This window comes from Panthera uncia, chromosome A2 (genome assembly GCF_023721935.1).
Source record: "Panthera uncia isolate 11264 chromosome A2, Puncia_PCG_1.0, whole genome shotgun sequence".
Taxonomy (NCBI): Eukaryota; Metazoa; Chordata; class Mammalia; order Carnivora; family Felidae; genus Panthera; species Panthera uncia.
Window position 1 is genome coordinate 116,862,357 of NC_064816.1, and position 11,719 is coordinate 116,874,075.

At 38.5% G+C, this 11,719-nt stretch overlaps 1 protein-coding gene and 1 non-coding gene across 2 annotated transcripts in view; one reads left to right on the top strand and one right to left on the bottom strand.

Annotated features, from left to right (window-relative positions):
* The window catches only part of ZNRF2 (zinc and ring finger 2), a 120,516-nt gene that overhangs the window by 3,267 nt on the left and 105,530 nt on the right, over positions 1-11,719 (top strand).
* On the bottom strand, positions 2,065-2,171 carry LOC125931104 (U6 spliceosomal RNA). Its single transcript, XR_007460361.1, has one exon. It is a non-coding gene; the product is annotated as a U6 spliceosomal RNA (small nuclear RNA).

Below are 11,719 nucleotides of genomic sequence, written 5' to 3' on the forward strand. Positions count from 1 at the left end.
CTTCTATTTCAGTGGATAGGTTCATCAGGGAGATTTAATAGAAGCAAGATTTTCCTCATCCTGAGATTTAGGAAACCAGATGAATCTTACCTTCTTTTTATGTTTTTTCAGATGATGAACCTTATTTTAAAAATTAGACTTGATTATACTTCATTTTGACTTAATTTCTTTGTATTATGGTATTAATGTGTTTATTCAGTTACAGGTTGTACAGATGTTTGGGTGTATATAAAGTAAGGCCCTCTGAAAATTGAGAAAAGGAATATTTCTGAATTAGTGTGAAGTTTTGCTGTAATTTTGTAAAACTTATTTTAATTGATATTTACAATATTATTTCCTAATAAGAAAATACAGTGCTAATAAGATTCAAAATTGTTACTCTCTTTTAGGATGTCATGTGATTTATGGAAAAGGAAAATCTAAACGGTACCACTTTTTTTTTTTTAATATTAGTCTAACAGGTTGAATTGTTACTAGTTTCGTCATAATGAATAACCAAATTGCATGAAGTTTTCTCTGTTGGTTTTATGTTTTGAATGTGCATTTTAGCTGTGTATACTTTCTTATTTCTCTCTGGAGAAAACCTGAAGAGAAGTGCTTAATCCAGATACTTTAGTTTACAGAAATTCCCTAAAACTGAAGGATGTTTCTTTTGTTTTATGACTGCTGAGTTTAATACTGTTAAAATGAACAAAAGCCTTCTCTTGGCTATCATGTTTGTTTTAAAACAGGCCTTCACTGATATATAGGCCAATAATTTAAAAGCCTTGGTGGCATTTTAGGATTTTTTCGGCTTTTTGTCTACATTTTCCTTATTATCAAGTTGCTGGTGTTCATAAAATCTATTATGGGGGCACCTGGGTGGTTCAGTGGGTTAAGCATCTGGCTCTTGATCTCTGCTCAAGTCATGATCTCAAGGTTCATGGGATCCAGCCCCGTGTCAGGCTGTGTGCTGACAGTGCGTAGCCTGTTTGGGATTCTCTCTCTGCCTCTCCCTCCTCTTCCCTCTCCCCCCCCCCTTCCCCCCCCCATCAAAATAAATAAACTTATTTTTTATTTGATTATCAAATATTCAATTGATTGTGAGTGGTAGAATATCAATTCTACCACTCAATTATTGTGAGTGGTAGAATAGTAGTCTTTAATGATCCAGCAAGGATGGGGAAGGAAAATTGGAGTATACAAATATACCAGTGAATGGAGCTTATTTCTGGAGAAATCATGTGGGTTCTGTTAGAACCTTTCCATGCACCTAGAAGTGACCATGTAAAATGAATTAATCTGGACAATTAACTGGTGGTACTCAATTGCTTTTGGCCTTCTAATTGGCTTGAGTTGTGTCCTTGAGTGTTTCAGTAGTCTGTAATTCAGGCACCTCCTGTTCCTGAGGAAACTTGCTTCCTTATGTTGGAGTGTATGTTATCTCTTAACACGAATATGTTAAATAAAACCTGTATTTCCAGGCAGATTTATTTCTCTTAATCTTCAAGATAGGTGAAGGTTTTTAAGGTAGTGGATTATCTTCATTAGTTGTTACTGAATTGTTCTCATTCTTACCAGTTATCTAGTGCCAAAAATGTTTGAATTGGGATATTGTGATTAATCTTCCTATTGCTGAATTTTATTCAATTGAAAATCTTTGTGCAGTGTGGCAGAATAGAAATATGTGCTTTTTCCTAAGCAAAATTACACTTAAAACTACCACCTCTGTCACTTCTCAAAAGAACAAGAACTCTGGTGGTTAATATATTTTTTCACATTTTTTTTTTTTTAAGGATTTCTTTTTTAAAATGTTTTCGAGAGAGCATGAGTGGGGGAGGGGCAGAGAGAGGGAGAGAGAATCTCAAACAGGCTGGGCACTGTCCGTGCAGAGCCTGACTTGTAGGGCTCGATCTCATAAACCATGTGAGATCATGACCTGAGCCTAAGAAATCAAGAGTTGGAGGCTGAATCTACTAAGCCACCCAGGTGGCCCAGTGTCTCTCACTTGTAATCCCACGTGTCTTTAAACACCGTAGAAGATACCTTGCGTTGTATGCTTTGCTAAAGTGTGGACTCTGACCTAGAAGTTTCTGTATTGGGAATATTTTGAGTGTCATCCTTGTGCAGGGGCCATGCTAATCTTGTCTGTATCATTCCAGTTTTAGTATAGGGACTGCCGAAGGGAGCACGGGAATATTTTGACAGTTCTTTTTTTCCCTCCTCTCTTCTACCTCCAGCTTTATTTTATTACTTTTTCCCCTGGAAACTTCTCTTGACTGCAGGGTAGAAGATGGGCTGCAGGGAGGGGTGGTTTGTGTTGCACCGGGCATCATCTGATAGGAAAGCTGTCTGACCTAAGTACCTCCGATGCTTTGCTGGCTGCAAAGACAGTTGTTTCACTAAGGATGGTGCCTCCAGCAAGTCCCCAGCCCCCTCCAATTTGATTGCTTTGCCTGGTAACTAGTAAATGGGTTCTTATTTGTTTTTTGGTTACCAGTGTCATTAGATACCAGCTTTTTTTAATGTTTATTTTTGGGAGGGGGGAGGGGCAGAGAGCAAGGGGGATAGAGAATCCCACACAGGCTCTGTGCTGACAGCAGAGGCCGATGCAAGACTTGAACTCACGAACCATGAGTTTATGACCTGAGCTAAAGTTGTACGCTTAACTGAGCCACCCAGTCTCCCCTAGATACTAGCTTTTAAAGTATTGATTATTTATCCTGTGTTTATAAGGAGAATTGCCTTAATATTATACTTATTGCATATACTGGGTATATGTACAATTGGGTATATTAGTTGGTTAAAAAAAAGAAATACAGGCAAAGTTTTATGTAGCAAAGTATTTTAATTTAAAAATTAAGTGTTTTAATTATGCATGCACTTGACTGGTATTAACTGATGATTTAAATTTGTTCTGTACTTGTTTAAGTGTTTAGAAATTGGGGAAAACCTGTCTTTTGTGTAAACAACAAAGGGTTCAGAAATACCTTAGGTTCTCATTATATGTTTTCCATTCTCCTTATTAACAAATTACTATAATTTCTTTTCTTTTTTTTTTTTTTTTTTTTTTTTTTTTTTTTTTTTTTTTTTTTTTTACATTTTTTTATATTTTAGAGACAGAGTGCAAGCAGGGGAGGGGCAGAGAGAGAGGAAGACACAGAATCAGAAGCAGGCTCCAGGCTCAGGCTGTCAGTACAGAGCCCAACGTGGGGCTCGAACCCATGAACCGCGAGATCATGACCTGAGTTGAAGTTGGACACTCAACCAACTGAGCCCCCAGGAACCCCCCCTTTTTTTTTAATTTTAGAGTGCCAGCAGGGGAGAGGGGGCAGAGGGAGGGAGATAAAACAGGCTCCACACTCAATGCAGAGCCTGACAAAGAAGGGCTTGATCCCTGGATCCTGGGATCATGACCTGAGCCAAAATCAAGGGTCGGGTGCTTAACTGGCTGAGCCAACCAGATGCCCCAAATTACTGTAAATTTGCTGACCAAAACAATGCATATTTATTATCTCACGGTTTCTATAGGTCAGGAATCTGGGTTCAATTTAGCGTGGTTCTTTTGTAAGACTGCAATAAAGGTATGCTAGGACTGGGTTGTTTTTTCAAGACTCGACTGGGATAGCATCTACTTTCAAGCCCCCTCTGGTTGGTAAAATTGATTTCCTCATGGTTGCTAGGCTCATGGCAGCTTGCTTCTTCAAAGCCAGCAAAGGAGAAAGTCTAGCAAGATGAACTGGTGCTATACTCTTACGTAAACGCGTGCGTGTAATCACACACAGCCCGTTGCTTTACTGCTTCCACTGGTTAGAAGTCATAGGCCCTGCTCAGACTCAAGGGGAGGGAATGACAGGTGTAAATTTCAGAAGGCAGAGATCATATGTGACTATCATAAAGTGTAACCACCTTTGGGTATAGACTTCGTTTGGCCAGTTAAAGATGCAACTGTTCTAACTTTATTTTTAAATTCATTTTTTATTTACTTTAGAAAAGTTGTAACAATGAATGTGGTAAATGTGGCTTTAGTAAACATAATTTTTTTCTTTTTTCTTTTTAAGGGCTGGCATTGTAGTTGTCAGGTGTACAAACCTGGCCTCTCTTGTGCTTGCTCAGGTCCCAGTTGAATTTGAGATTATTATATATTGTAACAAGTGCCATAATAAGACTATTACAAAATGCTTTGTAAGGTATGTTGTCTCAGGTAAGGAATACTTCACAGAGGAAGGTAACACCTGAACTGTATTTTGAAAGGTTTAGAAGTTGTGTGCAGGGGAGACGCTATAGACTAAAGAATCCACAAAAGCCTTGGATTTTGGTAGGGTACACTGAAAAGTTTGGATTGTAGTGTGTAAGGAGGACTGATGAGAGCATGAAACTGGAAAACTCGGTTTGGACCATTTGTTGAAGGATTTTATAGTGCTGTGCCTTTGTTTTACCTAACCAAGTTTTAAAGTAGCAACACTCCTATCATAGTTGATATGGATGGCAACCTTCCCGAGTACTGCAGTGTGCAGTCTGTGACACTTTATGACATTGCTAATCATGATTAAGTTGGTTGTTAGGAGGGGAGAGGTAGCAGGAAGATAAGCTAGGAGGACTCTTGCTTTAAATTTTTTTTATTTCAGAGAGCGCATGAACAGGCAAGGGGGGGTGGGGGGAGAGAGAGAGAATCTTAAGCAGGCTCCTCACTCAGCTCGGAGCCCAACCCAGGACTCCATCTCACTACCTGGGATCATGACCTGAGCTGAAATCAAGAGTCGAAAGCTCAACTGAGCCACCCAGGTGCCCCAGGCTAGGACTCTTTTAGACTATAATTGGTGGAAGATGCCTAAATTGAAATTATGGCATTGGTGAAGGAGAGGAAAAGTTGGATTTGATTAGGATTTCTAAGGTAGAACCGATAGGATTGAGAGCCTGGATGCATAATGATGTCATTAACCAATATTAAAAAAGGAAAGAAGAAATTTTAGGAAATGATTAGTTCTTTTAGGCCTGCTTAAATTTTGCGTGGCTATAGGAGTTCCATTTAGAAGTATCCTTTAAGCATTTGGAACATCACTAATGTAGAACATTACAAAAACTTGAGAAATAATCAGCAGATTGTAAGTGAAGCCAAAAAATGGACAAAATTACTATGGGATGAATATAAATTGAGGAGCAAGCATGGAGGCCTGGGGAACAAGAATTTTAAGAGACAAGCAGAGTAGGAGAACAGCTGTTAGAATTGAACCCATGGAAAAGAAGTTGATTGAAATATTTTTTTATTATAAAAATAATATTCATTAGAAAAAGTCAGAAATACTGAAAAACACACAAAAGAAATAGCAAATCACTTGTAATCTTGCCACCAGAAATAACTAGAATAAAATGTCGATGTCTACTTTTTCATATACATGTTTTTGGAACATTCATTCTATACTTTTCATTTTAAACTTTTCTCATGTTCTAATGTAAGATTGTAAGGCTACACATTTCCCTCTGAGAGTTGCTTTAGGTGAATCCCGCAAATTGTGAAGTGGTTTTACCTTGGAGTTAAAAATATTGCTTAATTTCTCTTGTGATTTCTTCTTTGATATATGGGTTTGATATTCTTTGATAACACCCTGTTTCCACTTCATCAGTTTCTTCCATCACTTTGAATTTTTTATAACGTGGTTTTTAATGACTGCTCAGGGTTCCAAAATTCAATCCATAAACATTTAATGAGAACCTATTTTGCCATTCACTGTCCTAGGGATACAAAAGTGAAGAAATAAAACACATGTCCCTGCTTTCAGGTACCTTATTTTCTACTCTAGGGAGACAGTAAGCAAGTAAAAACACATAGTGTGTCAGAGTGTGTTGAATGCAATGGGGAAAAATGGAGTGGGAAGGTGGATAGAGATTGTGGGGTGGAGGCTTGCCCCTGTTTTAAATAATGTTTTGGAGATCACCTCGCTGACAAGGTTGACATTCAAACCAAGGGGAGGGAGCAAGCCATGAAGGATCTCTAGGGGAAAAGCATACCCAGGCAGAAGGAACAATTTCTAGAAAGGCCCTGAGAAACGAATGTACCTGATATGTCCTGGGAACAGCTGTGAAACCAGTATATTTGGAGTGCAGAGGGTTGTAGGTGAGAGCAGAGAGGGGTTGGGTAGGACAGAATCCTAAAATGCCTTGTAACCACTGACCTGGTGTTTTGACTTTTGTTTTAGGGAGAGATGGGGAGGCATTTGAGAGTTTTTTGAGCAGAAGATTGACATAACTGGACTTGGGCTTAAAAAAATTTTTTATGTTTATTTTTGAGAGCGAGGACACACGCACACACAGGGGAGAGGCAAAGAGAGAGGGAGACAGAATCTGAAGCAGGCTCTGCGCTAACAGCAGCAAGAGTGACACAGGGCTTGAACTCAAACCATGAGATCATGACCTGAGCTGAAGTCAGATGCCTAAGCCTAACTGACTGGGTCCCCCAGTGCCCCCACCTCCTCATACTTGGGCTTTAAAGGATTACTCCGGCCACGATGTGAGAGTGGATGCTGGAGGGCAAGACTCAGGTAAGGAGTTAAAAAAAAATCAGGGCAGCAGATAACAGTGGCTTGGGCCAGGGTGGTAGCGCTGGAGGCGGTGTGGACTGGCCAGATTCTTGATGTCCTTCCTGTTCTTACCAACCAGATATGCGGAGGAGGGAGAGTGAGAGGGGAGCTGGGGTTTTATACAGTTTGTTTGCAGTGGGCGCTGTCACCGTGTACTATTGCTGTCAGAACCCTGACTCGCAAATGTTTTATGTTTCTCCAATCACTTCTTAAAAATTTATCAGAGATGTGGCATTGTTTGAACCAAAGGTATGCATTTGTTCAAGGCATTTGATGTTTATTGCTGAATTGCCCTTTGGAAAGGGCCGCTTCTTCGAGCAAGGTATAATTTCAGGACTGATTTTTTTTTTTTTCTCCCCATGAAAACTCCAGTGAGGTTTTTTAATACTTAAAGTGGATTTTGAGTAATATCTGTCAGTCATTATTGTATTCAGTGCCTGTTTTTTAATAATAAATTTAGTGTATCAAAAAAGACTAAGTACATTCCATCATTTGAATTTAATGAATTCTGACATCTTGTATATCCTAATTTTTGTTTGAATTCTGATTAGTCTGTGATAATGTTTCAATTCTATTTGTATACATATGAGCTGAGAAAAATAAACCATATACTGTGCATAGTGAGTTATTACATGTAATTCATTTCAAAGAACCAGCTTTTGATTTGAATAAATTTTACCACTTTTATTATTGATTTTTAAATTTCATTAGTATTCTTTTATTTTCTTTCTCATTTTGTAAAGTTAATTTTGCCCTTTCTCCTAGCTTTTCTTAAATTTTATTTTTTAAAAAAATTTGTTTAATGTTTTATTATTTTTGAGAGATGGAATACTAGTGGGGGAGGGGCAGAGAGAGAGGGAGACACAGAATCTGAAATAGGCTCCAGGCTCCGAGCTGTCAGCACAGACCCCTATGCGGTGCTCAAACTCACAAGCTGTGAGATTATGACCTGAGCTGAAGTCGGATGCTTAACCAACTTGAGCCACCCAGGCACCCCTAATTTTTTTTTTTAAGTAAGCTCTACACCCAGTGTAGAATTCACGACCTTGAGATCAAGGGTTGCGTGCTCTACCAGAGCCAGCCAAGTTTCTTAGTTCACTTTATTTTTCATTTGTTCTTTTTTTAATGATAAAAACATTAAGGCGATGATTACCCCCTTGGTCCATATAAGTAGTCACTTCCCATAGCTTTAGATACTTAGTATTTTCACTGTCATTAAATGAACTCCCTTGAGAAATAATTTTGTTCACTACATTTATTATTTTTTAAGTTTATTTATTTTGAGAAGGAGCATGCATGGGATAATGGCACAGAGAGGGGGAGAGAGAATCCCAAGCAGGTTCTGTGCTGTCAGCGCGGAGCCTGATGCAGATTCAATCTCATGAACGATGAGATCGTGACCTGAGCCAAAATCAAGAGTTGGTCGCTTAACTGACTGAGCCACCCAGGTGCCCTTTGTTCACTACATTTAGATTTTTTTTTCTTTTAGCGAGGAGTTGAAGTGTGGCTTTAACGTGTTTTGGTGGGAAATTTACTGTTGTTCTTACTGCCCTTTTGTTATTTCTAGTGTTCCCTAGAAGTGTTGCATTGTGGTCATAGAGTCTTAAGACTTTTTCAGTGGCAAATGATAGAAACACAATGCAAAATAGCATTAAGTGGGAAGACGATATTACATGTGTTGGAATGGTTCTGTGTTCATGCACTGCATATTTGGTAGGTCCTTTCAATCTGCTAACTCTGGTCTTTCATTTTGGGTAGTTTTTAAAAATTATTTCTGTGATTATTTCTTCCACCATTTTCTTTTCTCATTATTTCAGTGTTGGATATAGAGTGATCCTTTGCTTTATCTTTTTTATATCTTTTTCTTTAGGGGGGATTTTTCCCCCCAGCTTTTATCTTCTAACCCTTCAGTTGATTTTTGTCAGTTTCTGTAATCTTTTAAAATTTCCGAGAGTTTTTTATTGTGAATTTTTTCATACATTTTGTTTGTGTTTTGTGGGTACAAGATCTTTTCCTCAGACTATTAATGACATGTGTTTGTGTGTATGCATATGCTTTTTTTACCCTCCCAATTACTCAGTTTCTTCCCAGTTGCTTTTTCTGTTTGACTTCAGTCTTTCATTAGGTTCTTTCTTCAAATGTTTGGTGATCGTTGGTTGGTTATTCACTCATTTTTAAAGCACTAAAAAGCTGATTGGAAGCTGTCTGAACACCTAGGGGTATCTGTCTGTGCCCTTTTTCTTAGGAATTAAGAAATTCCTAAGAATTAGTGTCTTTTTCTCTTGAATTGGTCATATTTTCCAGAGTGGCTTCTCTCTCTCTCTCTCTCTCTCTCTCTCTCTCTCTCTCTTTTTGGCCTGGAGGATGCACTTTTTTATACCTCTATTCTAGGAGCAGAGGAGAAGAAAGACGGGACTGATAACACTCAGTGTGGTACTTTTCACTTAATTTTCATATTCGTTATCAGTAGGGACCTCTGCCTGTCACTATTCCTGTTGTCCCCAAGTCCAGAAACTTTTCTCCCTCCAAATAACAAACCTCCAGTCTAATGCCAGGGTTGGGGTGGGATAGCTGCCTAGTTGCTGCAAGTCAGGGAGGACAACTGGAAAGAGACTTGGAGTAACTCTCTTTTTAGTCCTTTTCTCGCGCCTGCCACTTCATGTGCCTGCTGTAAATCTGGTTGCTTTTCTGCTTTCCTAGTTCTGTGATGAAAGTTGCCACTGCTTTTCTGTAGTCTAACGATAACCCTTTTATCCCCTCTATCTTTTATAGGCTTATTTCCTTGAAAAAATACATTCTTAAAGATTTTAGTAGGATGTTTGAACTGAGCAGAGGCTGATAAATATGTTCAGGCAATTGTCTTTAACTGGAAGTCCTCTTTTTTTTTTTAATTGCCTAAGAAATATGAATCCATTTTTATGAAATTTTGACGGTTCAGATAAAATGAAAGTCACTTTCACTCCCCTGGTGACGCATTCACTCCCCGGATGTCACTATTATGATTGTTTTGTATGTGTACTTCCTAACTTTTTGGTAAATTGATTCACATACTTGGAGAAAAACGGTTTCATTTGTATGAAATTTTGCGATAGAGCTTATTGACAAGACCGGCGGGGGCGTACTATCTTCTAAAACCTGTTTTTTTCTCTTTAATGGGTTTAGGAACTTTTTATGTGGGAGGACATATGAGTGTAACTCTTCTGTAACTGCCGCATACTTACTATTCCATAATCTGTATATATACTGTAGTTTAACCCTTCTTCTGTCGGTAAGCATTTAGGACGTTTACACTTCACCAGTGTTGTAAAAAACACCTTTATGAATATGTGCACATGTATGGATCTTTCTCAGACATCAACCCGCTGGAATTGTCAGACTCCAGGTTTAAGGGCACTGTCCGAAGACTGCCCTCACTTCAGATTCAGCTACATTTTGGGGTTCCCAGGCCAGCTGTACTTCTGATCAACTGACTACAAATTTGGAGGACGTGGGGTGGCAGGGGAAGGTCCCATGACTGTTCAGGTTTGGGAATTCACTAGAATAACTCATGGTAGTCAGGAAAATGCTATACATGGGACTATAGTTTTTTATTATAAAGGATATAAAGTAGGAGCAGCCAAATGAAGAGACACGGTGTGAGGTCTGGGAGGACCGTGAACACAGTGCTTTCCTGCTTTCTCCTTACCCCCTTACCACAACAGTGTGTTCACAAACTAGAAAGCTCCCCCAAACCAGGTGTCCCTTTTTATTTGGGTTTTATTACGTAGGTATGGTTGGTTACATATTGGCCATATGATTAGCTTAATCTCTGACCCTCTTTCCTCCCTAGAGGTTGCCTGGCTCATTGCCCCTCACGCCTTCACTCACAGGGTTGGTCTTTCTGGTGACTAGCCCCCATTCTGAATTGTCTCAGTAGCATGAAGTCACATGTCACCGAGGGGGCTTGTGAATAGTGAAGACATTCTTATCACTCGGGAAATTCCAAGAGTTTCAGAAGCTCTGTGCCAGGAACCTAGGAACAAAGACCAGACAGACACCTAGAAGTAGAATTTTCTGATTGAATGGTATACACACTCTAATTTTTAGTAAATATTGAAACTCCCTCTCAGAGGCATTAGTAATCTGCTTTGTACCATATATGACAATACTAAATTTTCCATAGCTTTTCTGGTATTAGATGCTATTTTTCCTTCATTTCACTTGATGAAAACTTTTGATGTGCATTTCCTGATTGCTAGTGAAAATGAGCATTTTTCCATATATTATTAGCCACGTATATTGCTTTTTTGAATTGCCTACTCATTGACTTTGTTCATTTTTCTGTTATGTTGTCATCTATTTTATTTATGTTGATTTGTAGTTCATTATATATTCTACAAATTAGTTTTGGGTTGTTTATATGTTTTAAATATTTCCTCTCAGGTTATTGACTTACAAGATTAAATTTTTATGAATTAGATTTATTGTGTCAATTCTAATGGCACAGGGTTATGAATTTAAATTATTAAAATGCTAAGCTCTCGTTTCCTATAAGTGAAGAAGAAAGGGCCTTTAGTAATGGCAAGATTTTGGGGAGTGATTTTTAGCTATCTTAGATATATTAGAGCTAGTTTCATAGGGATTTAAATTATATAGGCCCCCATTTGTGTCTGTCCCATTATTTGGGAACATTTAAATTCTTTAAAAGTAATGAAGAATGGAAAGAAGAGGGAGAATATGTATTGTGGCAGTATGATGAGAAGTCCAAAGGTAATAACTAATTTTTTAAAAATTGTGTGAATGGTATTTATCCAGATCATTCCTCTTCTGTTTTATTAAAGGTGATGTAAAATTGACCATAACTCTAAGTGACATAATTCTATAAATATTAAATTCTCTATTCTAATAATTTATTATATGTATAGTGTCCTTATAAATTGCTATGTGATGTGTTCTTTATGGAATGAGAAGTATGTAGTAGAAGAGTTAGTTCTTTTAAAATTTTACCATTGAGGGGCGCCTGGGTGGTTCAGTGGGTTGGGCTTCTGACTTCCACTCAGGTCATGATGTCATGGTTCATGAGTTCAAGCCCTGCGTTGGGCTTTGTGATGACAGTGTGGCACCTGCTTGGGATTTTCTCCCCCTCCCTCTCTCCCCCTCCCTCTCTCCCCCTCCCTCTCTCC